General features: G+C 42.6%; 1 long non-coding RNA gene across 3 annotated transcripts in view; it reads left to right on the top strand.

Moving 5' to 3' along the window:
- The first annotated feature begins 2,872 nt into the window (after positions 1-2,872).
- The window catches only part of LOC119565847, a 69,813-nt gene continuing 51,382 nt past the window's right edge, over positions 2,873-21,303 (top strand). The window contains exon 1 of one of the 3 annotated variants that reach the window (XR_006289876.1): positions 2,873-2,993. This is a non-coding gene — a long non-coding RNA (uncharacterized LOC119565847). Of the gene's footprint in view, positions 2,994-12,761; positions 13,292-21,303 lie in introns of those variants that run through there. The other 2 variants (XR_005224898.2, XR_005224897.2) reach the window with 2 other exon arrangements.

Genomic DNA, 21,303 nt, shown 5'->3' with positions numbered 1-21,303 from the left:
TAACCTCTGGCATTATTTCCCTTTCCTGTACTTCAGAGGTTTTGGAGTCCTCTGCTAGCTGGATATTGGACTGGGGGTTAACACAGGGCTCACCAGTGAGATAGCAGGTGGTTCATATTAGTCAGCAGTCCTGTCACAAAAAGGGGCAAACAGTCTGGGGAGAAAGTAACAGAAGTTATGGGAAGTTTGCAAAATAAGACCCACTGTATGACCACAGTTGAGCAAACTGAGCATGTTCACTCTACAGAAAAAGAAGAGACCATGGGGACCATGATACTAACTACAGCTACCTAAAGGGAAGTTATAAAGAGGATAGAGATCAAATATTCTCATTAGTTATGGCAGAAGAAAGAAAAAAGAATGGTATTAAGCCGTGTCAGGGAAAAATTTAGATTAAATGTTAGGGGAGAGTTTATTGCTACATGAACACTTAGGCAATGGAATAAGCTGCCAAGGGAGATTTTTGGAATCTTCATCACTGAAAATATTTAAGGCTAGATTAGACGTTCCTCTATCAGGGAAGGGATACTGAAACCAATCCAGCCACAAAGTAAGGGGAGAGACTAGATGAGCCACCAGAGTTCCCTGCCAAGTTCCAACCCAAATGATTCTGTGATTGTTAGAATGGAAAAACCAGGAATTTTCACTTGCCAAACCTTTCACTATATACTGTAATCATAAAGGCAGGCTTTCATTTGACATTTTTAAGCTTATTGTTAATAGATTTTTTTAAAGTTACTTATTTGCAACACTGATTTGTAAAATTCTTAGCAGCTTCCATCCATGACTTAGAATATTTTAAATTGTTCTAGAACTAAAAATGCAAACTATTGAAAGAGATAAAAATAATATGAAAACCACCCCAAAGGAAAATAATAAAAAATTATAAATAGCTCTGAAAATGAAAACCCCCTTTACCTAACACAATATATTTTCCCAAGTGTGCCCCATACTACTTCAGATCATTTATATTAGACCTGAGGAAAACTGTGACATAGAGACACTTTATTTTTTGCATACCTCAAGTTAGAGATTAGTAATGGTATACACAGCCTTTCTCCTGTATATTAGAGGTTCAAATACAGGCCAAGATGGATGTTTCTCACTCACCATCATCTTTACAAAATGAGTTGGCTGATTGTAGTTCAGTTCCTGGAGGATAAGTGGCATCATCCTAGCTGGTACTATTCTGGTTATTTCACTGGAGTGACATGGCAGATTTGGGCCTGTGGGGAGAGGGTCAGTGGGAAGGACTGGGGTCCAGATTTTTAATGGTGTTTAGGTGTGGAAAGATGCAGCAAGGTACTTCTGGCCAAATTTTTAAAGGTGCCTAGTGTGATTTTTTTAAAAGCACCTAGACATCTAAATCCCAATGAGATAAATGGGAGTTAGGCAACTAGGTGGCTATCTGCATCTTTAGGAACCTAAATACCTTTAAAAATCTGTCCCTGAGTCATCTGAAAAGTTTGCATGAAACTCCGACCCACTTCTAGTACTGACCAAGTCTCAATAGTCTTCTCTTTTGTATGTTTATATCAATGCATATTGTGGAGGTGGAGATGAATGAAATAGCTTTCTGAAAATCTAAGTACATTATATCCACCGGAACACCCTTATCCACATGCTTGTTGATTCCCTCAAAGAATTCTAGTAGATTGGAGAGGTATGATTTCCCCTTACAAAAACCATGTTGACTCTTCCCCGACAAATGGTGTTCATCTGATGATGTGTGTCTGATAATTCTGTTCTTTACTATAGTTTCAATCAATTTGCCTGGTACTGAAATTGGACTTGCTGGCCTGTAATTGCTGGGATCTCCTCTGGAGCCTTTTTTAAAAATTGGCATCACATTAGCTATCCTCCAGTCATCTGGTACAGAAGCTGATTTAAATGATTTAAAACTGTGTGTTGTTAACACATTAGTACCATGTGTTGAAATCCTAGGCAAGTTGTAGCTTTAACACACGTTAAAGTGATGATAAACACTAGGCTACCCCAGCTAGTATCTTGTGACGCTTTCCAGGGGTACTCAGGGTTGTGAGGCTCCTCACCACCACCTATCCTTAGAGGGAAGAAGGCTTCCCTGGTGCTTGCTGCAGCACAGCTCCCTGAAACTAACAGCCTCTGGCCACAGACAAGCACGGATTTGTCTCTGCAGACCTCACCCCATCTTGTACAGGCTAGCGACAAATACGCACCAACACCCAAGAACTTCTGCCAGCACCCCTCTCTGTAGTATCTAGCCTCTGTCACTAGACACTCATAGAAATAACCAGGTAAAGTGTTTTTGAAGACACAATGTACACAGAGCTTGAGTGGTACAACTCAGGATAAGGCCCTTTATAACAACACAGCACTGGAATCTACTTACAGTGAAAACAAATTATGTTTACTTACAAAGATTAACAGAGATAGTGAGCAAAGATAATAAGAACAACAGTTAGATGTAAAACAAAAGGGATAACTCACTTCTCAGAGTGTAAAGTTAACTGTAACAGGCTAAAATCCTTGTCTAAAGCAATTTCTCACCCAAAGCAACCTCCCAGCGTCGCTAACCTGCAGTGCCAGATCCAGCTTTTTTATGAATGCAATCTGTGCTGTCTTTTTTGCTTGTTTAGTGAAGGATAAGAAAGGGGCCTTTTTCCATCCTCGTTAATCTGCTAAGCCTCTGAAATGCTCCATTTTGAAGTGCACCCCCAGATGAGACTCTTCTCCCCCATTGCTTGTTCTCCAGTGTGCTCCCCCGGTTGGTTTCACACCCCACCCCCCGCCGTCAACCTGTTTTTCCTGTTGACTTCACATGCAAATGGAGCTTCCACTGTGTTGGCTTGATTTACACATGATAGAGATATACATTGCATCTCCTGTCTGACAAAAACCTGTTCGTCAACTCTGCCTGGTTACACCGTTTAAAACATATTTGGTGGGCACACATAACTCTTTGCACACCAACCGCACATTCATCTCGCAGTGCTTATTATGACCAGTATAAGGTAAGCTTTCATTTGATAACTTACGAGATACTTTTTGGAAAAGTACAATGAAAGCAGTGTGTCGGATGTAATGAATTTGGCAGCCTGATAGGAGTTGCTGACACAGAATGGTGAACCTGTTGCCATTTGGCACCATTGGACCTCTATGTCACATACCTGCTAAAACTAAAATTGACTTCTCTATATTAGGATTTTAACAGTGTTAGCTCACCCACATTAACATATTTTTTCCTAATATAGTCATAATCCATGTGTTTGTACAGTGTCTAGCAGAATGGAGCTCCACTCTTAAATGTGGCTTCTAGATGCTACTATAATGCAAAAAAGAATTATAAAAAAGTGAGGAGGTTACATAAGGTGGAAAACAAACTCTGCAAAGGACTACATTTGGCATGGGCCTTGTGCTGACTTGGCTTTAATTTCCTCAACCCAGATACATTGCCCCAAAATAGGAAAGCCAGATGTCATCTGTACATGGGGTTCGAAAGAGTCGATAATGGCGGAAGAATGGTAGCTAAAAATCTAGAGGGGAAAACACCACAGTAGACAGGTGGGTAAAATGAGAAAAGTTAACAAGAAGTTATGATGCATGACAAGGGTAATGAAGTGTGCTCGCCTCAAGTGAAAATGTGAGTATTGTAAGAGGAATGTCAAATGTATTTGGGAGCCTTTTTCAAGGGTCTGTCAAAGCTTCTTTACAGCAAGGTTTCAGAGTAGCAGCCGTGTTAGTCTGTGTCCGCAAAAAGAAAAGGAGGACTTGTGGCACCTTAGAGACTAACCAATTTATTTGAGCATAAGCTTTCGTGAGCTACAGCTCACTGCATCCGATGAAGTGAGCTGTAGCTCACGAAAGCTTATGCTCAAATAAATTGGTTAGTCTCTAAGGTGCCACAAGTCCTCCTTTTCTTTTTACAGCAAGGCTCTTTCTCTCTCCTCCTCAGTGGAAGTTCTGTTAGCGTTAGCTTCAGAAAATTGCCTGAATTACTTGGTGTATGTAGTGATGTTGTAGCTGTGTTGGTCCTAGGATCTTAGAGAGACAAGCTGAGTGAGGTAATATCTTTTACTGGACCAACGTATGAGAGAAACAAGCTTTCGAGCTGACACCAAGAAGACCTGAAGAAGAGCTCTGTGTAAGTTTGAAAGCTTGTCTCTCTTACCAACAGAGGTTGGTCCAGTAAAAGATATTACCTCACCCACCGTGTCTCTCTGAATTACTTGTTGGTGGATATACATTCATATGTTCAGAGGTAGGGGAACTATTCCAAACAAATTCAACCCTAGACAAGTGTAACATACAAACAGAACAACTGGCAAATTCTTACTAATCTTCAAAAGGAGCCAAGATCAGCAGCCACCCGCACTGACTTACTGGTTTATTATAAAAAGCCCTCATTATATGATAGCCTGACTTCCCTGTCGTCAGTACCACAGTGTCCTATTTATGCTACTTAAAACTTACAGGTCCATTTCACAGCATGTATCTGTGTGTGCACATGAAAGTGTGTCAACATAGCAACAGTCATGTCTGGATAAACGTGAGCTGCTGACACTGACAATGAGTCTATTCGAGAGGAAATGGTACATTCTTCCTGTCATGGTGGTTTCCTTTAGCTGAAAAAAAAAAGAGGTCTCTGTCACTTTCTGAAACAAACTCTCTGGTTTTTAAAGTCAAATACCTTCCTGCATTGTATTTGACATATATATTTATGAACTTCAGGGAATGTGGCTTTTCCCAGAGCTGTGCAGCAGGGACACTGGCAGAGGGGGACAGGAGGAAAGGCAATGCGGAGCCAGAGCCTGGTCTGATGATGGTTGGGAGGGCAGTCTGAGAAAGGAGGTGCTGGATGACTGGCATTCCTACTGGGGCAAGAGATACCCTGCATTGTCTGTGGTGGTTGTGGTAATGGTGAGATGTGTGTATCTGTGGGTGGAGGAGCAGAATGACAGCTTAACTTTTCATTTCCTTGTTTCTGAGGCCATGTGTTAGGTATGTTACTTACAGTCCAGTCTTAACTGATATACAAAGTACACTTTTTGTGTGGGGATATATGTTATATACACCCAGATATATAGTACTTTAATATCTTTAGTAAAAAATTATGCTAGATTTTTGAACCTCTAATATTAACTCCATTTTAATTTTCCTATCCACTTGATGAATCTCCACTAAAAATAAAAAGGGAGAGTCTGTTATATGGAGAGACTAATGGACTGACCATAAGAATGGGTGCCAGGAATCACAAATGTTGCTGGTTGTGTCTCTGTTAGTAATAATACATCCCCTGGAAATCAAAGGACTGCCAGATTCTAAGCAAACACATTTTTAGAAAGAATCTTTAAAATTAAATTCCAGCTTACCCCTCAGAAACATTTACACAATGTATTTTATAGCTTGATATCTTTCACTTGCATGATAAATTAGCTGTCACGGCTCAAGAAAGAGATCTTGGAGTCATTGTGGATAGTTCTCCGAAAACATTCACTCAATGTGCAGCGGCAGTCAAAAAAAGCTAAAATAGTGTTGGGAATCATTCAGAAAGGGATAGATAATATAGGAGAAAATATCTTATTCTGTATCAAATATCCTCGATATAAATCTGCCTGCAGATCTTGTCTCCCCATCTCAAAAAATATATATTGGAATTGGAAAAGGTGCAGAAAAGGGCAACAAAAATGATTAGGGGTATGGAACAGCTTCATATGAAGAGAGATTAATAAGACTTGGACTTTTCAGCTTGGAAAGGAGACAACTAAGGGGGGATATGCTAGAGGTCTATAAAATCATGAATGGTGTGGAGAAAGTAAATAAGGAAGTGTTATTTACTCCTTCTCATAACACAAGAACTAGGGGTCACCATATGAAATTAATAGGCAGCAGGTTTAAAACAAACAAAAGGAAGTATTTCTTCACGCAACACATAGTCAATCTGTGGAACTCTTTGATAGAGGATGTTGTGAAGGTCAAAACGATAACAGGGTTCAAAAAAGAACTAGATGAGGATACGTCCATCAATGGCTATTAGCCAGGATGGGATGGGATGCAAAACCATGCCCTGAAGTGTCCCTAGCCTCTGTGTGCCAGAAGCTGGGAGTGGATGAGAGGGGATAGATCACTTGATGATTGCCTGTTCTGTTCATTCCCTCTGAAGCACCTGGCATTGGCCGCTGTCGCAAGACAGGATACTGGGCTAGATGGACCATTCGTCTGACCCAGTGTGACCATCTTATGTTTTCTCAGTGAAGACAAACCCAAAAATTACATATTGCAAATGCAGTCTCTTAGCGTGATTTTTAAGATCCTTGCAAAGAGACCCCAAGGTTCACTCTTTTATTAAAGGATAAACCAGACAATATAGGTCCCCTTGAAATGGTGATCCTTGTGGGTAAAGTAGGAGTGTGCAGGAATATTCTACAGTGTATTCCTCTTATAGCATCAGTAAAACAAATCTGTGTTTGCTTTCTTCAGAATTAACAGTCACTCCAGAGATAGAACAAAACTTTCTTTCCCCTTTGATTTTTGGTGGTTTTCTAAAGAGTTTGTGAGGGGCAGGGGATTCACCTTGAAAATGGATGAGCTGTGTGCAAAGTTTAGGTATTTGAGTAAAGTGATTTATTTTTTTAAAACCTTTGGGAATGTAAAAGGCTGGAACCAAAATTTAAAAGTATGGGCTTGTCTAGATTCGGAAACTTTTCACCCATATTGGTGCAAACACCTTATATAGACATACTGTATCAGAACAAAATGGGGCTTAAAGGGAGCTCTCACCCATAACATAGCCTTTTCAAAACTTAAACCTTAGTCACTGGAAATCCCCATTTATTTTTTCATTAATCTGGTTATTTTTATATTGTCTCTCCTTATTTCGAAGCCATTGCTTTACTTTCTGATGAAAAGCCAGGGTTGCTGACACTGTTCTAATAATACAGGGGGAGCAGCACTAATTAGCAGGAGAGAGACAAGCAGGGTTTCTGCTGCCGTGCCCTGTGGGAAGGGGAAATGTATCCCGCTCTAGCCACTTCCCCTAATATGGAACCAGAATACCAGTCAGAAGATTCTGAAATACTAGTACTTGCACCAGTGGTCGGGAACCACTGTTTTAAAGACATAACCCTGTTAAGGTGCTATGAAAACAGAATGCATAAGATGTTGCTGCCTGTTTTCAGTTCAACTGAGGGTATGTGACATTTAGATGAAAAAGACAAATAGTGCAAGAAAGAGGTGCCATATCGTGTCAGCTGCACTGTCTTTGTTCCCCAGTGAAAACCGCAAATTAGCTTTGGTTTAATGAGCATGCCCTGATGACATCAATAGATGTACACCTTTACATGATTGGGACAGGAGAGCAACCAGTGTAATCTTAGCAGGGGATATTAATTAGGTAGTTGTATTTTTTGCAGGCTGGAGTTGTGATTTTTGTTTTTGCTGGTCTACTAGTTTCCTGCAAAGCTGCTGCCTTTTTCAAACAACAACATTCTGAGAAGACCCTGATGTTTAAAAATCTTGCATCAATCTAAAAACTCTGTTATTAAGCAACAGTCTTAATTAGGAAGCTGACATTTAATGGGAGTGAGATGTAAATCGGCACATCACTGATTTTAATCACTGTGGATGCGTGGTTTTCTTTTCAGCCTAATGAAGTATTTGAAATTGGAGATCACAGCACTTTTGGATTAATGTCAATGTTCATCTCACACATTTCCAAGGTGGCTAAGATGTGGCTAATAATAATACCATGTGTTGTCCTTTTCTCTCTCAGCATGGGGCACAAAAGTAGTTTGGCCATAAAGTGATGTATTATTTACATGGTGTCAAGAAGACAGCCGGTGGGATGGCAGAGAGCCAGATTAAATCACCTCTGATTTTATATGCAGGATGTTTAGTAATAATGCCGTGTCATGCTTGATGACACTGGAAGCTGGCAAACCAGCAAATAGCACTATATGCCAAGTTCATTTTTATAGCCTTGTTTTTTATATTTGGTGATGAAAGAATCAGGCTGAACACAGAGGACAATGTGTAATGTAACCCTTTCAGTACTTCCAAGCAAAGCAAACGTGCCCAGAACATGGGCACTTGTTGATTAGGAGGAAGCATAGGCTAGAGCACTGGTTCTCAATCAGGGGTATGCATACCCCTAGGGGTACACGGAGGTCTTCCAGGAGATACATTAACTCATCTAGATATTTGCCTACTTTTACAACAGGCTACATAAAAAGCATTAGCGAAGTCAGTACAAACTAAAATTTCACACAGTCAATGATTTGTTTATTTTGCTTTGTATGCTATACACTAAAATGTAAGTACAATATTTATATTCCAATTGATTTATTTTATAATAATATAGTAACATGAGAAAATAAACAATTTTTCAGTAACAGTGCGCTGTGACACTTTTGCATTTTTATGTCAGATTTTGCAAGCAAGTAGTTTTTAAGTGAGGTGAAACTTGGGGATACGCGAGAGAAATCAGACTCCTGAAAGGGGTACAGTAGTCTAGAAAGCTTGAGAACTGTTGGGCTAGAGCACTGTACTCAGTACAGTCTTCTTGACTCTGTCACTAATCTATTGTGTGACTTTGGACAAGTCATTTCACCTCCCTGCCCTTTGTCTGTCTTGGCTTTCTTTAGAGTGTAAACTCTTTGGCACAGAGACTCTCTCTCACTATGTTTATACAGTGCCTAGCAAAATGGGACTACAATCTCAGTTGAGGCCTCTCTGTGTTCCTATAATACAAATAACACACAACCATTAATTGGAATGGTTGCCTCACTAAAATTGCTGTGTCAGAGTGTGGGAGCTAAAAAGGGGTTAAGAGGAGTATCCAAAATATGGGCTTGGATTCATTTTTCCATGTCACCATAATACCCTTCTTATGAAACTAGAGCTATGCACTCTCATAAAAAGCTTTGCTTTTTTGTTTTAAAGGATAATGCAGCCATTGGAATCTGTGCATAGTTCTTTCAAGTTAATGCTTAGTTCAACTTTCTGCTTCCATTTCCTGGTAGAAAATGTTTTATATGAAAGCAACTGCAACCTTTCAGAAGGGTTCATTTACTGTTATGTTTGGTGTCAGCTTTCAAAAAAAATGCAGTCTGTGTTTGGAATATTACAGTTTCTGTTTTAAATATTGTGTTAAAAAAGTCACGTGTCATAAGTCAGAAGTAAAATATTATGCCAGAAGTCTCTCTGCATGAATTCAGCTTGTAAGTGAGTGGTTTATCTCCAAAAGCGAAGATTTGGGCTTGATCCATCCAGGAGTCTGCGGGTAACAAATAACACATTGAACCCTTGGCTACAGGAAAATGTTAAGTGGACGTTTGATAGATGACTAAACTCTTACAGCTTCTGAAGCACAAGAGAGCATCATACAGACATTATAAAATATAGTGCACCTCTGCTGAAGATGTTTTAATAGCAATATAGTCCAAAGGTCTGGACTAAGCTTTCATTCTGCTTTCAGTTTATCAACTACTTCTGCATTGTTGAATTTTTTGTTTCGCATTGTCTAAAATTACGAAGAATTTTTTCTTAGTAGATTAGTTTGTATGTGGCAGTGGTGGGTAAGGCATGAAGAGGGTGCAAATCTGCTGCAACCTCTCACGACACAAGTTAGAGGGGTATGCATAAGGGAGGGCCCTGTGTAGGCTACTGCACCCAGTGGGCTGGAGTAGCTTCCACATTCTAGGGTAGAGAATTCACAGCCCCGGCCTCTCCCCAGCTCTAAGCCTGTCTACACAGGCAGGGGACTTAATTTGTCCTATACTGTATTCATGCAGGCTGGTTCTTTGGAACATGTGGGGTAAGGAGTCCAGGCCTATAAAGAAGTTACTCAAATTGTTTAGTCGGATCTCATCAGAGAAACTGTTTTGTTTTTTTCCCCTCTCCACATCATAATGGTACCAAGAGATGTGTGCGAAATGTAAAAATATTAGTTGCTTTCTTGATATTGTTTAGTATTATTGTTTATTTAGTAAGTGTTGATGTTACTGTAAAAAACAGGGCGTGAGACACAGTTCCATACATAGGCGCCGGTGCCTACTGGCGCTGGTGGGTGCTCGACCCGCCTCTCCCCCGGCCCCGCCCTAACTCCACCCCGTCCCACCCCTCCCGCCCCCATTCCAACTCCTTCCCCAAAGTCCCCACCCCTACTCCGCCCCCTCCCACCCCCATTCCAACCCTTCCCCAAATCCCCGCCCCGGCCCCGCCTCCTCCCTGAGCGTGCCACATTCCGCTCCTCCCCCCTCCCTCTTGGAGCTTGCTACAGCTGTTTGGCAGCGGCAAGCGCTGGGAGGTAGGCGGAGGAGCGGGGATGTGGCGTGCTCTGGGGAGGAGGCGGAGGTGGAGGAGGAGGTGAGGTGAGGTGGGGCAGGGGGAGTGGGGAGCTTGGCTGCTGGTGGGTGCAGAGCACCCACTAATTTTTCCTCGTGGGTGCTCCAGCCCCAGAGCACCCATGGAGTCGGCGACTATGGTTCCATGAGCCTGACCCTCACAGGGAATCACCATCCCGCACACGAATACGGCTCGCAGGACTGGGCCTGCTCACTGCCATGCAGATCAGCAATGAACGAGACAATAGAGTCTGATCCTGTGCGCTGCGGAGCAGACACAACTCCCAGCGAAGGGCTCAGCACCTGGCAGGATCAAGATCCAGAGCTCAGGCTGCGGAGCTGGTGCGGGGGTGTCACAGCCCAAGCAGTTTTAAGCAGCTAGGGTTGCCACCTGGCCGGCTGGTTTTGTTACTGCCTTGCTGATTGCCAGTTGCAAAGGGCTGGTTTTTTTCTGTTTCACAAAACGCCCCCCCAACCCTGGCACATTGCAACTAGCAACAATAAGCTGTGTGCATGCGTGGTGGTCCCAGTGGCTGTGCAGCAATCTTTTAACTATAGCATGCAGGTCACAGGGCTGGAAGCATTGCCAGTGCAGCTCTGGGGTCCTGCTCTGCTGCTGGTCTGAGGGGTCAGGCTGGTGGTGGAGGGTGGCAGCTGAGACTGGGGAAGAGGAGTGTCCGGCGACTGGGGGCATGTGTACTGTAGGGAGTAAATCTGTGGTCCCCCACTTTAAATGGCACTCTACGGTCACTGCTTCAGAGAGTGGGACTTCCAAGAATCTCAGTAACAAAGTCTTGTGGAAATTGGATGAACTACAATATTCTAAATCTATCATTCATAATTATAATGTAATTATTTATATTCCATTAGTGTCTACTTGCCCCAATTGAGACTGGGGCCCCATTGTACTGGGCCCGATCCATATACCCATAGCATTGTATGAGACAGTCCCTTTTGCTAAAACCTTGCTTTTCTCCCACTGTTTGTCTTGTCAATTTAGGTTGTAAGATTTATTTGAGGTGGCCGGAGAGGGCCAATTATTTTTCATTTCCTAAAGTGTACATTTTTCAGTTTCAAAAAATTTCTACCCAAATTAAAAATTTTCCATGGAAGTGTTCATTTGATCAAACCCACATTTTTTACTGATTTTTTTAGCCACTCTATTATTTATACCCACTTTGTCGATAGGGAATGGAGGCATAAAGAGACTTGCTCAGGGTCACACAGAGAGTCTATGATACAGTTGTGAGTGAACCTAGGTCTCTTGGGTGCCAGGCCAGTGACTTAGCCACAAGACCATCCTCCTTCACAAACAAGGTATTGATAGTTTTCCGAATATCTCCACCCATTCTTTTATTCTGTCTGTCTTTGAGGACCCCAACTCTGAGATAGTTGAGCATTAGTAAAGATAACATCATTAATATTTATTACATATATTATTCATCTGCATATGTAATGCATTTTCAGTGCCTTGAAGCTGCAAAGTGCTATAAAAGTGCTATCTATCATTATATCTACAAATGTGATTTGTGGCATCCCAGGAATTACTCACACAGAACTGTTTGTTTTGCAGTTTTGATTCCTTTTTTGTGCACGTGCAGGAGTACTTGTGAATGCATCCATCTGGGAATGATTTCATTGTGAGAAGAAGCCTTCCCCTCTACTAGGAGAGAGGGCAGAATGAAAATCATGGAATGCGTAAGAAGAAAGTGCTGAAGTCATTGTTTGACAGCACTGTGGGTCCGCTAGAGATGGAAACCAGAATAGGGATTTTTACATCCAAATTTGATATGTTCCTAAAGATCCAAATGATGAGAAGCAAATGTACAAAAGTTCACAAAAGGAATGGCTGCTTAAAATAAGTAAATAAATAAATTGAAAAGGGCACAACCAACCAAAAACAAAAAAACCACCACCAAGCCCCCCCAACCGGCTAAAAATGATTGTTGCTGTTAGGACAAATAGAGCCATAGAAAAGGATGTAAGTATGTACTGTTATAATCCAAAGCATCAAAATGTGAAGATTTACAGGCATGCTTAATATATTTTTGATCTCACATGTTGGTCAATAAGTTATTTTTGTAAAATGTTGTCACTTTTGATTTGCGTTATACTCATTCATTAACTATGAGTAATAGTTGTGATTAGCCATGGGAACAAACTACCAAGGGAAGTGGTGGATTCTTTATCACTTGAGGTCTTCAGACCAAGACTGGCTGCCTTTCTGGAAGATATGCTTTAATCAAACACAAGTTACTGCGCTCAGTGTAGGGGTAACTGTCAGGAATCAGGGCCTGCAGCAGGCTGCCTGATTAGCCGCACAACCTGATTGGCTGCAGAAGCCAGCAGCCTGGCTCTTAAGCCAGCCAGCCAGCAGCAACAGCAGCTTCCTGGCTTCTCAATGTTCATGCCCACCGTTGAGCCTGCTGCCGTGTTATCTTGTTCCTGCTGCTCCGGCCTGGCACCCAGCCTTGCCTCTGCACTGCCCCTTTCCTTATCTGGAGGGCCGGCCCTAGGCACCAGCCTAGCAAGCAGATGCCTGGGGCAGCAAACGGGAAAGGGCAGCACTGCGGCAGCTTTCGGTGGCATGCCGGTGGCAGCTCCTCCGCTTCCCTCTTCGGCGGCGTGCGTGCAGCAGCCCCTCCTCCCGGTTTCTGTTCGGCAGCACACCTACGGCAGCTCCTCCACTTCCCTGTTTGGCGGCATTTTCCTTCTCCGGTTGGGACGGCCAAAAAGGTAGAGCCGGCCCTGCTTACCTGCTATCGTGCTCGCTCCAGTTCTTGACCTCTGGTTTGACCCTCGGCTCTGGTTCCTGACTGGCTCTGGTTCCACACACACTGATTCGACCCTTGGCTCAGGTACTCAGTTTCGGCCTTCTAGTTTTATGCTTGGCCTTGGCTCCCGATGACTGACTACGGCTCTGACCCCAGCCGCCGGCCACAAGGTCTGCTGCCCGCGCTGCCCACAAGGTTAGACTGTCCTCATCCTGGTTGACTGACAGGAACTGGGTGAAATTCTATGGCCTATGTTATATAATAGGTTTGAATAGATGATCAGATGCTCCCTTCTTACCTTAAACTCTATGAATCTATGACCTGGGCAGATTCTAATGAAGTGGTAATCTTGTTTTACGACTGTTCTTCTTCATATTGAGAAAGCATGACTGAAAAAAGATATTCAAGCTGGATGCTGAAAAGATAGTTGTTCCTGTCTATCCTTAAATCTTTTACATGTTTTCCCTTCTCTCTCTCTTTTTTTTTTAAACCATTCTGTCACATTGGCTTCATCATCAAAAGTCTTTTTGTCACATTGAGGCTATAGTCAAGTACAAGTACTCATACAATACTTTTGATTTCAGGAATATCTGCAGGCCTCAGTCTGTGCTGACTTGGCTGAAACATACCTGTTTTTAAAAGTCACATAACTTAAAAAAAAACAACCAACCAAACAAAAGTCCCCCTGCCCCAAACATTCCACCGCGCTTCCTCTAAAAATAAGGAAAGGTCAAGAATTTGAATGGATCTAGAGACCAGACTATGGTCTCACCCACAGTCATGGTCCTTCAAGTTCACTGTTGAGCCTCAATAGAAGGGGAGTGTGGGGAAGCTTGTGCTACCTGCATGTTCTGTTTGTTGTGTGGACACATAGAGAATTTAGGCTTTCAATATTTTCACGAAGGAAAGTTTGAGGTTAAACTGCTCCATTACCCTTACTACTGCCATATTGTGAAGCATGGGCTTTGGGTCAGGCTCCATATGCATTGGTATAATAAGGCAATAACAAGAGTTTTGTGGCAGTCTTAACTCAGACTCCTCTTGATTTTGTGCACTTGTGACATGACTGTTGCTATTTTTTGTATTCTTTTTTTTCGTCTTCAAAAGTGTAAAATACAAAATAGCCCTTGGATATACAGGCAATATGCAACTACATGTCACCAGTTTCATGTGTGCTAGAAATCAATAACTAAACCATTGTGCCTGTTTCTCCTAGTCTTTGCAATGATTTTACACATGTCTAACTCTATAGAGGTGTATGTGGACTTTGGCTAAAGGCCAAGTATACCCTAATCCTGAGTTTAGCAGAGAACCAGGGCATTCTGGGGGATTTAGTCTAGAGGGGCTGATTGGAAATGTAGTCCAGTAATGATATGACTGTGAGCTGGGACTAATATAGAGCAAGTTCCTTCTCAACAAGCAGACCAGGAATGAGGTCCTCTTGATCAATGTGTGGGTCGGGAGGCAAGCATCTCAGGAGAGGCTATGGAAATGGTTCTGGGAAGAAACAGGAATCCCAGGGAGGTTTAAATTGTGTGAGGCATTGTCCATGAGATGGAAGGCTTGGGTGGAACCCTGCAAAGGGGCGTAGGAGGAGGCATACAGTTAAGCGGGTTGCAGAAAGATCCTGGTGTGTGAGTGATGCAAGAGGCCATGGGCAAAGGCTTGGTTGGGATGGTAGTGTAGCATTAGCATCTCGTTTGTGGGCCCATGACCAGGGTTTCCTGAGACCAGGATAAGGCCAGGTAGAGAGAGTGAACTAGAAGGTCAGGGGAAGACAATGGTAGAAACTGTTTAGCCTGTGGAGGGCAAACTACTATCATTACTGAGCATCCCTGTGTGTGAGGTGAAAGCTGTACCCCTGGGTGGAATGAAGGACTACTGAGGAAACCCTGCCTCAGTAGGGCTGAAATATTGTCTTGTTTGGCTTTTTACATTGCCCTGGAAATGAGGGACTTTATGGTTTGGCTGAATGGCCAAACTACTATACCAGAAGAGAAACTGATGCACAAATTACCTTACTTTTAGAAGGAGACAGCCTCCAGGGTGAAATGCAAGGAGGCACCAATGAGGAAGCTGAGGAAGTGATGCCAGAAACTTAAGAACCTGTTACAGATTCCATTGTCTTAATGGATTTATTCCTGATTCTCACAGTGTGAGAAGAAAATCAGAGTCCAGAGATCTGAGAACAGGTGTGATTTTAGGCAGTGAAAATGGGAGAAGCCTCTGCTTTTGATTCGAAGAGTAGCCCTTCTCTTTCTCTGTTTTCCAAGTAAGGAGTGTAATACAATATGCACACATTTACCAAGTATATTTTGTTCCCCTTCTGATTATTAAAATACCAAAGTTTTGTATAATAAAAACCTCAGCTCTGCAGTTGGGGTGTACTTTAAAAACCTGTTTTTAAAAAATTCCCATGGTTCTAAGACTCAGTTATGTTTCTGAAGACACTAAGAATGGGCACAACTTCAGAATTAGTTCCAAGTCCATACTGCACAAGGTCTCTCTGTAGGACTATTCTTAGCATATCCATGCAAATGAGCAAATACAGCATGTGCGTATGTTTCTAGGAATCTACTATTCTAATGCATTGTTTAACTAAGATTATTGTATTGAAACCAGTAGGAAAACATTTCCCATGGCAAACATATTACAGACTGTTCACAGAAATGACATCAACCTACAGATTAAAGTAACCCTGGGAAATGTTTGCCTATCATTTAATGTTACAGTAATACATCCTTTAAAGTATGATGGCATGTTATTAGAGCTGGACTAAATCTGGAATTTTGGACCTGAAATCTTTTGAATTAAAATGGTGTGTGTGTGTTCATATTGTACTCTCTAGATCAAAACCCAAACTAGAATTTTGGTTTTAGATTGGATTCAGAACCAGAAGAGATTTATCAGAGCAGAATAGCTGATGTTGCAAGGTTTCAATCCAAAATGGGGACAATTTTGTGGGAAAAGCGGATTTAATGAGATTTCCATTGTGTTCCAAATGTCATGAGTTGCTGGCACAGTTGAATCTGAACCCCAGCTGAGAGCCAGTGAATCTAGACAAAGAATGAAAAAGCAGATGTTGCTGCTACCTCTTTTTTTCTACCTCTGTCCCAGCACAGGACACGGATCTGACGTGGACTGTGTAATTCAGACTACACTTTTTTACCTCATCTTTTTTTGCTGAGCAGTAGCAGATAAACTAGGGTCCATGCAGTAACCACATATTACTCTGTCTCTGGGGGAGAGAGGGGTCCTCATTGCTCCTGCCAGAGAGTTGAGGACATGCCCATTTTCTCCCCTTCAGTGCTCCACTCTTGAGGCCATATCTTGTGGGTGCAATCCTTCTGAGCAGGGGGAATGTAACTGGACTCTCTACAGAGCCATCAGCACCGCTCCTTGGTCTCCAGAGGGAATGCTTCGTGATACCTCCTTGTCTCACCTCTTGGCTGAGCACCTGACTCTTGCAACGCTCCTTGTCCAGGGAGGTAGAGGCATGGGTTTGATTTTGCTCTTGTTTATACCAGTTTAAGGGCCCAATCCAGCTCCCACAGAAGTCAATAGGGAAAGCTCCCCTGGCACTAAATGAAGAATAACACTGTTGAAGTCTCTAGCTTTGCAAAGATTTAAAGCTGCTGTCAGTGAGAGGAGAATCCAGTATATTACTGTAGTAAAAATTTTTTGCAGTACATTATATGGGCTGTTCCTACATCTTATTACATACAGAGAAGCAGCCCGTGGTGTGCTACAGTAACAATATTTATTACCACGGACAAGTGTTCTAAGTGGCATGTTAGACCTTAATAATGTGGCAGGGAACCCGGATGTATGCAGTTCATTCCCCAGTAATGTACTGCTTTTGATACTAAATTCAATTTATTTTCCAATGTCCCAAATCCTAAATTCTGTTGTGCCACCAATATTTTTGCGCTGACATGAGTAAATGCATTGTAGGAGCTGTGGGGGGAGATCTGCGCAGCTGAGTAAGCAGCTGCTGGGACTATGTCTCTCATGGTGCTGGCGTTGGTGTTTGGAATCCCAGAGGCTGCTATGGCTCTTGATACTGGGAAGGAACGCACCTCTTATTTAACTCTTCTTTTTGGACTTGGGCAGAGGTGACTCTAAACTTGAGGGGAGAGGAGTTCGAATTTCTTGTGCCCCATCTCAGCAACCCTCGGCAATAACTGCCCGCCTCTTTGCCGATATCTACCTTTTATGTCCAAACTGACAAATCAGCAGATCAGCTTGATGGCTCTGCTAAACTGATGAGTAGAGGAATTATTAATGTTGACATTTAAATTAACATCAGATTTCAGCATGAACACTTTGACACCATTTTCAGGCTGTTTGCTGACACCGGCAGACATCACTACATCAGTTCAAATTTCACTCCATGGCTTTCTTCGCAACCATGTGAGCCAGAGAAGTCATTTGCTTAAAAAAATGAAAGTTTAGTTCCTTGAGTACAATTACACGCAGGATTGAGTTCTTGATTGAACACACACCAGAAGAAGGTGCCATGCTGAAAAATGTCATGTGTCTAGTCTTAATTTATTCATCACTACAATAAAATAGAAACTCTGGACCTCTATGGTTGGCTTCCCTAAGGGGGGAAAAAAAAAGATTTTCATGGTTTAAAGGAGGAAAGCAATGTTGGCAAGCAATGCCATAATAAAGGCATTTACTTGCAATGCTCTTCTTTACTCTATATGAGGCAGTAATGACACTATGCCTATTCCCAGAGCCGATCTATGTTCATGTACTGAAAGTGAAGCCTTTCCATTATGAAGTCACATTTTTTAATGCCTGAAGGATGATCCTCCCCGCTCCCCCCAGGAGCACAGCCTCCAAACTGACATGACTACTCAGTGGGACTTCTAAATAAAGCTGGGCAGGATTTTGTTGGTGACATTTTTTTCTTTGAAAAACGCCAATTCGTCAAAAATGCAACTGTTTGCAGGCAAATTTTTTAATGTTCAAATTGTCAAAATTGATAGTTTCAAAACAAAATTCACTTTTTTCAGTTCAAAATTATTTTGTTTTGAAATTTAAGTAATTATAATAAAGCAATATTTTTTTAAAAAGGTCAATACTGAAAGGAAAAAGTTCTATTGACCCAAGTGGAATTCTTTTTTCAGATTGTTAGTTCTCAAACTTTTGAGATCTTTCATTTTTCATTCCAATTTGGGACAGGAAAATTTTTCAAAGTTTGGAAGTTTCCCCATGATGGGAGAACTATTTTCTGCCCAGCTCTACTCCTAAAACTGTTCTGATTCGAACAAAAATGCTTGTTACCATAGGTTTGTGCTGACCTGACTGCAGCATTCTTTGGCTCCTGCCTGGGTCTTAAATTCCTACAAGGCCGCTCAGGAACCAGACTCAAGCAACTATCAAGGGAAGCAGAGGAGCTGTTTTTCTAAGTAGCTGGGGGGGTACTTGACCTCTGTTCCACCCCAAGCTCCTTCCCCATGCTCCAACCCCCACCCCCCTCTTCTCACCCTCTTCCCGTCCCTGCCCCGCCCCATCCTGCCCTCCCCCGAGCACGCCTCGTCCTTGCTCCTCCCACTCCCCCTGCAGCGCCTTCTTACACTGCTGAACAGCTGATCCGTAGCGGGCTGGAGACACTGGGAGGGATGGGGAGGAGCTGACTGATGGGGCTGCTGGCAGGCGGGAGACGCTGGGGGTAGAGGGAGAAGCTGATTGGGGGGGCCTGCCGGTGGGAGCTGAGCATCCACTATTTTTGTGTGGGTGCTCCAGCACCAAAGCACCCATGGAGTTGGTGCCTATGAAGGGAAGCATTTCATAATGACTTGGAAGAAGAGAAGACTGATTTTGGATTTAGGAGAGGTAGACTGTTATGCATATTGTGGAAAAGAGGGGAAAGAAATCCAAGTATCTTCCCCCGCCCACCAGAAAGCCAATTTGACAGCTCTGAACTGAAAAGAAAAATATGAGGTTATGATGGCTATACTCTGAGATGGCATTTTTTCTATTTTTTCTGGACTGTGGCCACAGAAATTAAAGAGCAGGTGGTTATCACAAATACCATCATTAGACACAGGGACAAATATAAGACCATCTGGAAACTCCCACGTTCTGGCAATCTTTTTGACTATGTCATCATCAGAGTCTGTGATCGTATTGATATCCATATTACACGAGCCATGAGAGGTACGGATGACTGCTGGACAGACCATTGTTTGATCAGCTAAGTCGTGAACATGTGGCTTGCACCGCAACACTGTAAACGACCAAAAGGAATACAGAAGTGATTTAACATCAGGACACTCCAAATTATGCTTGTCATGAGACCTTTCAGCAACGCCTCATTGAGAGGCTGTCTGACCTACGTGACAACAACAATGATATTCAAACACATGTGCTGAATCAATTGGATGCTCCATTCACCACCAGCAGGATTTGTTTGGTGAGAACGAGGAAATCTAGCACTTATTCATCAGAAGAGAAGCACATTTTGCACTTGGCAAAATGAATCCTCTAACCAGCAAAAACGAAAGACTTATCGTCGGCTTAAAGTTGAAGTTCAAAGGAGGTTGCATGACATCAAGAATCAGTGGTGGCAAGCAAAGGCCATGGAGATCCAGAGCTTTGCTGATCAACATGATATGAGAAGCTTTTTTCCAGCAACAACGGTTTTTTTCCAGCAACAACATTATTATGGGATAATTCCCAGATGTGGACACTTTCAGAATATAAGTGACTCTATTCCAGAATAATTACTCTGTTTTGGAAATAGCTTTTCTTCAGAATGTAATTATTCTAACTCTTATTTTGGAATAATGCCCATAGTTATTCTACTATAGCTGTGACAGTTGGTTTTCCCATGTAGACTATTCTATTCTGTTTTGTATAGGTTTTTATTCTGTGTTCATCAGCTTAGTATCTGAACTTGGACATGCCCACTCGCTGGAAGGGGTACATTGCATTTTAGATACCTCCTTCTGGACTTTCTCAGGCCTGCGGCATACTACAAGGGTAGGCCAACCTAAGCTGACTTGTGTTGACCTACTTGTTAATGTGTCTACACCTAAATTTGTTTCACCCTGTTACAACGTCACAATAACACCACCTCCCCAAACGAGGGGGGGGGCATGCAGAGTACTTTTCTTTTATCTGAATAGGGATGTCCCTTTTATCCTCTTGAGAGATCTTGGTAAAACTTTCACTGAGGTACTTTGTAATCCTCTTCTGGATGTTTTAAGGGATGGCAGCCTTGTTTCTTCCCCCATGGTAGGACACATTCCCATGCTGCTCTGCGATGGCAGGCACCATTGCAGTACACAGACTAGCAGCACATGGGCCAAGGGAGCTTTGGGATGCCACCAGCTGCTGGGTTCTTTGTCCCTGTGTCACCCTCAGGAGTGAGATATCAGCCCAAATCACCACCACCTGTGAAAATATTGGCAATATTCACTGCACTTTTCCTGTACTCATATCCAGGGCCCCAGTACCTATACCTTCCGTACAACAGACACCCGTTCCTCCTCTCCACCAGGCCATACTCACCATGTCTTGAGATGTAAGAGCAGCGCTGTAACGAGGCACTCCAAAGCTAAAGTGACAATTAACATTTCTTATTGAAGGTATTTATGAGAATAATGGACAGGAGTTTTGAGACTTATCTTTCCATTTTCATTGTGACTGTAAATCTAATGGTGCATCTCTGTATTTTAATCACCAGCCTCTGGTGTGTAGGCCTTGAGAGGTGCCCCTTCCATGCCTGCTGAATGTCTGACCTTGATCTGGAGGAGAAAGAAGCAGAATTGGGGGGATATGTCCCGTGTTATCCCACAGTCCTCTGCAGCCACTGATTGTGAACACAGGGCTTGGAGGGGCCAGATGACTGTGACCATGGAAAAAGACCAAGAATGGAGAGAGTAGTTGCTACAGGAGAGGCAAAAAGCCTGAAAGGTACATTCGTAAGTGCACCAGGACATCATGGGTTTGCGCAGGCAACAAACTTGTTTCAGTACATTATCAACCTATATGCTCAAAGACCCCAGACTCAGCTGCCTTTCTAATCCATGGAAAGCTCCACGGTCACTGCTTCCTATATCCTCATTCCATGCCAAGGGAAAACAAGGAGAACCTGAGGTACACCTGTATTGTCCTTTGAAAACCACAGGGTCAGTCACAGTGCACTACATAAAAAGAAAAGGAGGACTCGTGGCGCCTTAGAGACTAAC

Source organism: Chelonia mydas, chromosome 3 (assembly GCF_015237465.2).
Source record: "Chelonia mydas isolate rCheMyd1 chromosome 3, rCheMyd1.pri.v2, whole genome shotgun sequence".
Taxonomy (NCBI): domain Eukaryota; kingdom Metazoa; phylum Chordata; order Testudines; family Cheloniidae; genus Chelonia; species Chelonia mydas.
The sequence above is the reverse complement of the archived record's forward strand: the minus strand, read 5'-3'. Positions and strand labels throughout refer to the sequence as shown.